This window comes from Ornithorhynchus anatinus, chromosome 1, assembly GCF_004115215.2.
Source record: "Ornithorhynchus anatinus isolate Pmale09 chromosome 1, mOrnAna1.pri.v4, whole genome shotgun sequence".
Classification (NCBI taxonomy): domain Eukaryota; kingdom Metazoa; phylum Chordata; class Mammalia; order Monotremata; family Ornithorhynchidae; genus Ornithorhynchus; species Ornithorhynchus anatinus.
In genome coordinates, this window is record NC_041728.1 from 88,568,290 (window position 1) to 88,577,753 (window position 9,464).

The following is a 9,464-nucleotide window of genomic DNA, read 5'->3' on the forward strand; positions in this document are numbered from 1 at the left end:
TCCAAGGATCAGGAAGCAGCATTCCCTAGCAGAAGGAGCTTGGGCTTTGAAGTCAGAGGGCCTGGGTTCATATCCCAGCTCTACCACCTGTTTGCTGTGTGACCTTGAGCATGTCATTTAATGGATAGAGCATAGGCCTGGGAGTCAGAAGGTCATGGGTTCTAATCCTGACTCTGCCATTTGTCTGCTGTGTGACCTTGGACAAGTTATTTCACTTCTCTGTGCCTCAGTTACATTATCTGTACAATGGGGATTGAGACTATCTGTGACCCACATGAGACAGGGACTGTGTCCAACTCAATTTCCTTGTATCCACTCCAGAGCTTTGTACAGTGCTTAGATCACAGTAAGCGCTTAACAAATGCCATTATTATTAAAATTATTATTATTATTTAACTTCTCTGTGCCACAGTTACCTCATCTTTAAAATGGGGATTAAGATTGGGAGCTTTATGTGCTACAGGGACTGGATCCAACCTGATCATCTTAATGTATTAAACACCCCCCATGTTTAATACATTGCCTGGCACGTTGGAAGCGATTAACAAATGCCATTAAAGAAAAAAAAAACCCAAATCCCTAGACCAGTTCTTGACACACAACAGCTGCTAAACAAGGGCTATTGCGCTTGAGGTCTCTGGCACTTTTTGAAGTGTTTATGAGCTTTTATGCAGTGGGAACCACTGAAACATCTGGTGAAATACTGCCATTAGGACTGGAAAGCTGATGTCAGAATAGGATGTTCTTTTACTGAAAATCTACTCCTAATAAATAGTCTCTGAACATCACTGAAAAGTTCTGAATCACCCAGGAGCTGCTGAGTGATAAGGTGTATGTTTTGGTGCTTCATGCTCTAAAAGACATTCAGATGAACCTGCATTTATTGAGTGTCTTTTATGTGCAGAGCATTGTACTAAGCACTTGGGAGACTGAGAACTTAAAGTCTACAGTGGGAGACAGACATTACTATAAATAATTTGTAGTTATATAAATATACATGGTGTGGGCTAAGGGGATGGTAAATATCAAGTGCTTAAAGGGTATAAATCCAAAGGTGCAGACAGTGAAGAAGGGAAAGGGAGTTTGGAAAAAAAAGAGGGAAAGCTTCTGGAGGAGATGTGATTTTAATAAGACTTTGAAGGTGAGGACAGTAGTGGTCAATTGTATATGAAAGAGAGCTCACTTCCTCCAGGAGGCCTTCCCAGACTGAGCTGTCCCTTTCCCTCTATCCCTCCTTCCCTCCCCACTGACCCTCTGCTCCCTCTGCTCTACCCCATTCCCCTCCCCACAACACTTGTGTATATTTGTATATATTATTTATTATTCTATTTTATTAACAATCTATTTATCTATTTTGATGGTACTGATGCCTGTCTACTTGTTTTGTTTTGCTGTTGGTCTACCACTATTAGACTGTGAGCCTATTGTTAGGCAGGGATTGCCTCATTGAACATTTCAAGCGCTTAGTACAGTGCTCTGCACACAGTAAGCGCTCAATAAATATGATTGAATGAATGAAAGGGAAAGGAGTTCCAGGTCAGAGGGAGGATTTGGGCAAAGGGACAGTGGTGAAGTAGACAACACGAGGTACAGTGGGTACGTTGGTGTTAGAGAAGCAAAGAGAACAGGCTGGGTTGCAATAGGAAATCAGTGAGGTAATATAGGAGGGGGTGAGCTGATTGAATAAAATATCAAAAACTAGATAAAAGACAAGGAGAACAAGAAGTACCCAAGAGCAATACCATATTGAGGTATGGCTAGAGGAATGGAACTTTAGGCTTCTCATGTCTCAGAGTCCAATAATAACAACCCCACAATACAGAAGCCAGGAGAGTTACCCAGCATTGTAACATTTTGTGGAAGCCTCAGGAGGCCCACACTAGTATCCTTCCTGAACCCACTGGTGTAGGGCAGGTTGGAAGTGGACTAGTGGATAGAGCAAGGGCCTGGGAGTCAGTCTGGGTATTAATGCCAGCTCCACCACTTGTCTGCTGTGAGACTTTGGGCAAGTCACTTCACTTCTCTGTGCCTCAGTTACCTCCTCTGTAAAATGAGATTATGATTGTGAGCTCTATATGGGACATGGACTGTGTCCAACCTGATTACCCTGTATCTACCGCAGTTCAAAGAAAGTGCCTGGAACATACCAAACACTTAAATACCATAAAAATATACTAGGGCTGAGGGAAAGCTTTAATTTCTCTCTAAAGACTTCCTGGGCTTCCGGATTGGTTTGGGAGAGAAGAGTTCCCAGGCTTCCCACAGTCTCTGGTGGGAAGAAGAGTTCCTGTTCCTATCCCTAACCCAGAACCTCCACCAGGTTCTGGCGAGGGAATTTGGAAGTGAGGTGCTTGCCCTCTGGAATCCCACCAGTTTGGTGAATCTCATATCTACCATACAAGAAAAAGTGAGGCACCCATCCAATCTCAAGACTCAGGATTTATTAACTACAGTTGTCTAATTTGCCCCAAATCAATCAAACCATCAATCATATTCATTGAGCACTTACTGTATGCACAGCACTGTAGTATGTGCTTAGACGAGTACAATATAACAGAGTTGGTGGACATGCTCCCTACCTACAAGGACCTGACAGTCTAGAGGGGGAGATAAAAGAAATAATGGATATATCATTAAGTTCTGCGGAGCTGAAGGTGGGATGAATAAAGGATTCAAGTCTAAAAGTGCAAGTGTGAAACAGAAGGGAGTGGGAGGAAATGAGAGCATGGTAGGGGAAGGCCTCTTGAAGAAGATGTGACTGTCTACACAAACAGTTGTGTAGACAAAATTGCTTTGTTTTCCACACTGCCAGTTACTTAGTTATGGTATTTATTAAGGGCTTACAAGAGCCAAGATGGAACAGTTAGAAGGGCTTGGCTCATGGTAAGCACTTAATAAATTCCATAACTGACTAAACTCTTCCAACTCAACAGACTTTAAGCATCATCCAAAATCCTAGAGACAACCATTCAAGAATTGCTTTGCGTAGATGACTGCACCCTAGAGGCACACACCCAAGAAGACATGCAAATGATTGCAAATGATTGCAAATTACTCTGCCGAAGAAGCCAGGCTTTATGTGCTGATGAGAAGTCTAAAGAAAACTAAAGTCATACGCTATGCATAAGGGAAACCATCCACACAACCAAATATTTATAAAGGCAAGTTAGAACTAAATGCTGCCACAGAAGTCTGTTGCCTAGGCAGCCCGTTGACCAACATGGCAGTGAGAGGTAAGCTCTTTGTGGACATGCAATATGTCTGTTTTATTGTTGTGTGCTACTCTCCCAAGTGCTTGTTTACTACAGTGCTCTTCACACAGTAAGGGATCAGTAAATATGATTGGTCGATAGAGAAGCAATATGGCCTCTGGATAGAGCACGGGACTGGGTGTAAAAAAAGAATCTGGGTTCTAATTCCAGCTTCACCATGTAACTGCTCTGTGACCTTGGGCAAGTTGCTTAACTTCTCTTAGCCTCAGTTCTCTCATTTGTAAAATGGGAATTAAGACTCTGAGCCCCACTTGGGACAGGGACCGTGTCCAATCCCATTTGCTTGGATACACCCCAGTGCTTAGTGCATTGCTTGGCACATAGTAAGCACATAACAAATACCACAGTTATTATTACTTTTATTGATTGAGAGGCAAGAAAGTAAAAATCAAATCAAGGAGGACAGGCTATCTTAGGAAGATCATCAAAGTATAGCAGCAGCATGACCTGGGGTCCAGACCAAACTGAAGACCTACAGAGCAAAGTTCTGATGAGCCACTCTAAGCTGTGTGAGAATTGGACTATGATGATGATGGCATTTGTTGAGCGCTTACTATTTGCCAAGCCCTGTTCTAAGTGCTGGGGTGGGATACAAGGTGATCAGGCTGTGCCCTCTGGAGCTCACAGTCTTAATCCCCATATTACAGGTGAGGTAACTGAGGCACAGAGAAGTTAAGTGACTGTCTAAAGTCACACAGTTGATAAGTGGAGGAGCTGAGATTAGAACCTCTGACTCCCAAGCCTGGGCTTTTTCCACTGAGCCAATCCACAGACGGTATCCATATATAGGCTATGAGCAGTTCCATCAGTGACACTTTGAGCTATACTCAACATCAGATGCCACAAATACCATCACAAGCTACACACCACAAAGCCGGTCTCCCAACAGTGAAGCTATGCTCTCCCCATGGAAGCAACTCTATTTGGAAGGATATTTGAGGAGAATAGGCAAGATTTATTAAATAGAAAAGGGAAGCAGCCACAGGCTAGTGGAAAGACCACAGAACTAGGAATCGGGAGACCTGGGTTCTAATCTTGCATCTGCCACTTCATTCATTCATTCATTCATTCAATCAATATTTATTGAGTCCTTACTGTGTGCAGAGCACTGTACTAAATGCTTGGGAGAGCACAACAGTAAACAGACACATCCCTTTTGACAACAAGCTTACAGTCTAGAGGGAATCTGTATGGCCACTTGCCTGCTCTGTGACCTCGGACAGATCATTTGACTTCACTGAGCCTCAGTTTTCTCAACTGTAAAATGAAAAACCCATTCTCCCTCTCTAGCAAAGCACTTAGTGCTTGGTGCAGAGTAAGAGCTTAACAAATGCCACAATTATTATTCCTACTATTATGAGAGAGAGCAAGCTTCTTGTTGGCAGAGAATGTACTCTGTGCTTCTGTCGTACTTTCCCAAGTGCACAGCACGGTATATATGCCAAACGTTGAAGTTAATATAAGGTGATCAGATCAGGGACAGACACTGTCCCACTGAGGTTCCCAATCTAAGATCGGGAATCAGCTATTTCATCACCATTTTACAAATGAGGAAAATGAAACATAGAGAAGTGACACAGAAGTCAGTGGCAGAGTTGGGAAGAGAATCCAGATCTCTTGTCTCCCAGAACCTTGCCTTTTTCATTAAGCCAGTCTGCCTCACTTCTGTGGCTGTGTCACATCCAGCGGTGGAGCAGCAGCCTATTGGAAATGACAGCCCGGGCCTGGGAGTCAGAAGGACCTGGGTTCTAGTCCTGGCTCTATCATTTATCTCATGTGTGACCTTGGGCAAGTCACTTAACTTCTCTGTGCTTCAGTTACTCCAGGTGTAAAATGAGGATTCAGACTGTAAACCCTGTGTGGGACAAGGATTCTATCCAACCCAATTACCTTGTATCTACCACAGCACTTAGTGCAGCACCTGACAACTAGTAAGTGCTTAACAAATACAACAATTATTATCAACTTTATTATTATTAAATAGCCCTGGCTGCCCCCAGCCTGATTTGTGGTAAGGATGCTCTCCTTAAAGAGAGGCTTTGGGAAGACTGGAGTGCTGAGGAGGCAGAGGAGGAAAAAATGACAAGCTGCCAAGAGCAAATTCACCAACACAGCACAGGATTTTTGGATTTTTATTTTACTGCATTAAACACGGAATGCAGTGCACTGGTCTCTTTACCCACATCTGCTCTCACAGATCTCCCAGTCAGTAACAATTCTTTCCCTGACCAGGTCCAGTCAAATTTAAGAAAGTAAGTCTTCATGGTTTGACAGAAATGTTTTATGCTATAGGCATCTTCTTCTCAGGAGAGATACTAACTCCCTTCATTGTATTCTTTTTAAGGGTTTATATAACAACATATGTGTGGATTTTGTATCACTTTCCTTCCCCCACCCAAGTTCAATCCCCATATGTGCAGATATTAAGTAGGTCCTTCAAGAGCCCTGAAGTGAACTCCCAAATTAGTTCTTCCCCTTAGCCATTTCAGCATATGCAGAAAACAGTGAATGGGCTTCACAGTGAGCAATCAGTCATATCAACTGAATGCTTACTGTGTGCAGAGCACAGTACTAAACACTTGGGAGAGTCCAATACAATATTAGCATTATTATTTTACTTAAGGTATTTGTTAAGTGCTTACTATGTGTTTAAGCACTGGAGTAGATACAAGTTAAACAGGTCAGTCAAAGTCCCCGTCCCATACGGGGCTCATAGTCTAAGTAGGAGAAAGTAGGATTTATTCCCCATTTTACAGTTGAGGAAACTGAGGCACAGAGAAGTTAAGTGATTTGCCCAAGGTAAAACAGCAGATATGTGGCAGAACTAGGATTCGAGCCCATTTCCCTGACTCCTGGGCCTGTGCTCTTTCCAATTTGACCATGATGCTTCCCGATAGAGTTGGTAGACAGGATCTCTGCCTCAATCTCAACCTGTTAGCTCTCTGTGGGATAGGGATTGCGTAGGATCTGAGACTGCACTGTATGGACCTAAATCCAGTACTTGGTACATAGATTCATCTTAAATGAGTGCAAAAATTTGTTTTTGTTTGCTAGCAGTGGCGTTACAGGAAGAAGGAAAGCTTATGAAGCAGAATTTATTCTTTGGAGAAGGTGATATATCCCCTCAGGATCATACCTGGAGAGTTTCCAGTACTCTACCAGACTCGACTATGGGAGGGAGAGTCAAGCAGAGTCAAACGCATTCCATTCCTAGCTTGGTCAGTGGCTAATGAGTGGAAGACAGTCTGTTACAAGTCAAGACACTGGACAGCAGCGGCATGGGAGAGTCAAGGGCGGAGACTCAGGTTTACAGCTTGGAAGGAGGAAATGGTAAACCACTTCTCTATTTTTACCAAGAAAACTCTATGGATTCACAAGCAGAATGATTGCAGATGGAAGTGGAGCATTCTGGGAGAGATGTGTCCATGGTATCGCTATGGGTCGGAGATGACTCGACGTTATAAGACAAGACAAGGTGATATATAATTACCAGTCATTATTCTCTGTGTTCCCATCCCAGAAATCTAGGGATTCTAGAGGAGAGCCAGACTCAAGAGTCCACTGTGTTAGGGGTTATCCTGGGAAAGGAATCCTGATGGATACATCTTCACTTCCCCCATCTCCCTCACAGACCTCTGCATTTCTACAGTGCTCTGTATACAGTAAGTGCTCAATAATTATGATTGAATGAATGAATTTCTGGAACCATCATTTCTGCTGCCATCCTGCAGTTTCCTTATTCTTTCTACTAATTAAGCATGATAACCCTTACAATTCTTATTTTCAATGCTTTAAAAATATGCATATGTCACACAAATTCTGAGAAGGTGCAAAAATGACTTTCACCTAAAGAGAAACTGAGGCGGAGTAGAAAACTGAATGACTATCTCCAAATCATCAGGTAATTAGTTCAGCATGTAAATCCAAGATTCCAAAGATCTCAAAGAAGTCAAGGCAAGCCTAATGAGAATCGGGCCACAGGCCTAAAAGAAATTCAATATGCTCAGCCTCTCCTTTCCTTTTCTGCTTTGTTTGGTTTTCATGGGAAAGTGTGTTTGTTGGAGAGGTTTTAGGGCATTGGCTGCCAGGAGATGGTTGTTTGTCTCTGCCTGTTGATATGGGGAGCAGCAGTAGGAAGCAGGCTTGACTGGGGGAGAGGAAAGGAGAGGAAAGAAATGAAACCAAGGAAGACAGAGACACTGGGGAATGTGGGTGGGGAAAGGAAATGAGGTAGGCCAAAAACCATTTTTGCAGACACAGCAAATTCTGAACATTTTGTGACTAGCAAGCTGTTAGAAGTAAAATACAGGTTTCCTGTTTCAAAATCTAATCCTACATTCTCAAGTCCATACTGACACAAAAAGAAGGTTTTATCACTTATAGACTATCAATCAATCATTTCCAAAGAACCTAAGGGTGGCATTCTATTGGTTCTCTTAATCAAAGAAACAGCATGGCCTAATGGATGAGCACGGGCCTCATAGACAGAAGGACCTGGGTTTTAATCCCAGCTCCGCCACTTGTCAACTGTGTTACCTTGGACAAGGCACTTCAGTTCTCTGTGCCTCAGTTACCTCATCTGTAAAATGGGGGTTAAGAATGTAAGACCATGTGGAATATGGTCTGTGTCCAACCTGATTAAGCTTGTATCTACCCCCGAGCTTAGTACAGTGCTAGGCACATAACAAGCACTTAAAAAATACCATAAAGAATACACTGAGTACTTACCATATGCAGAACATTGTACTAAGCACTTGGAAGAGTGTAATATAACAGATTAGGTAGACAGATTCTCTGTCCACATTGAGCTCACAGTTTAGAGTGGGGACATATCATTGTCCAAACGAAACCCAGTATGTTCAACTAAATGTACTGTGATGCCCAGTCTGAAATGATCAAACATTTACTACCAGTAAAATCAATATGGCACAAAGTCCACCCCATGCTTCATTATGGTGGCCGAGTGTCACCTCACCTCCCTTCTCTCCTTCTACTGCCCAGCCTATATACTCCGCTCCTCTGTCGCTAACTTCCTCATTGTGCCTCATTCTCGCCTGTCCCACTGTCAACCCTTGGCCCACATTCTACCTCTGACCTAGAAGGGGGCAAGAACCTGTCACACTCTGACCCACTGCTGACCTGCCCTTCAGGGAGGGGATAAGAAAAACCCATGGTGGGCTCTGGAAATTCTCCATGAGCTGGAAGTAAAGATTCATCCATGGCATGAGCCAGGTCCACAATGGCAGTGGCACAGAAGGACCATGAAGAGGAGGAAGAGTAGAAGGAGGGGGTCATTGAGATCATACAAAATCAGGCCCGGGGCATTTCACTCCAGCCCTTACTGTCTCTATTTCTGAACAGTAAGGCTTATTTTCACTTCCTCTCCCTTTATCTCCCTTCCCCACCCCACATTTTTGGCTCAGATTTTATAGTTAGCTCTATGTACACCAAGTTTCCAAAGGTTTCAATTACTATGACTCTTAATTCATTCAATCCATATTTATTGAGCACTTATCATGTGCAGAGAACTGTATTAAATACTTGGGAGAGTCAATATATCAGTAAACAGACACATTCCTTGCTCAAAGAGAGCTTACAGACTAGAGGGGGAGACAGATATTAATATAATTATATTACACATATGTTTGTAAGTGCTGTGGGGCTGGGAGGAGAGATGAATGAAGAGATCAAGTCAGCAGGACACACAAGGAAATGAGAGAAGAGTAAAGGGGGGCTTAGTTAGGGAAGGCCTCTTGGCAGAGATGTGCCTTCAGTAAGGCTTTGAAGGGTGGGGAAAGTAATTCTCTATTGGATATGAGGAGGGAGGGTATTCCAGGCCAGAGGGAGGATGAGGGTGAGAGGCCAGTGGTGAGATAGATGAGTCTGAGGTAGTGAGAAGGTTAGCAATAGAGAAGCAAAGTACACAGGCCGGGTTATAGTAGGGAAAAGCGAGGTGAGGTAGGAGGAGGCAACGTGATTGAGTACTTTGAAGCCAATGGTGAGGAGTTTTTGTTTGATGTGGAGGTATATGGGCAGTCACTGGAGTTTCCTGAGGACTGGGGTAACACATTCTGAATGTTTTTGTAGAACAATGATCTGGGTAGCAGAATGAAGTATGGACTGGAGTAGGGAGAGACAAAAGGCTGGGAGTTCAGCAAGGAGGCTGATACAGTAATCAAGGTGGGATAGGAT

The 9,464-nt window shown here is 43.3% G+C and overlaps 1 non-coding gene across 1 annotated transcript; it reads left to right on the forward strand.

Annotated features, from left to right (window-relative positions):
* Nucleotides 1-6,390: 6,390 nt before the first annotated feature.
* Nucleotides 6,391-6,528, forward strand: LOC114817463. Its single transcript, XR_003765324.1, has one exon. It is a non-coding gene; the product is annotated as a small nucleolar RNA SNORA7 (small nucleolar RNA).
* Nucleotides 6,529-9,464: the final 2,936 nt, after the last annotated feature.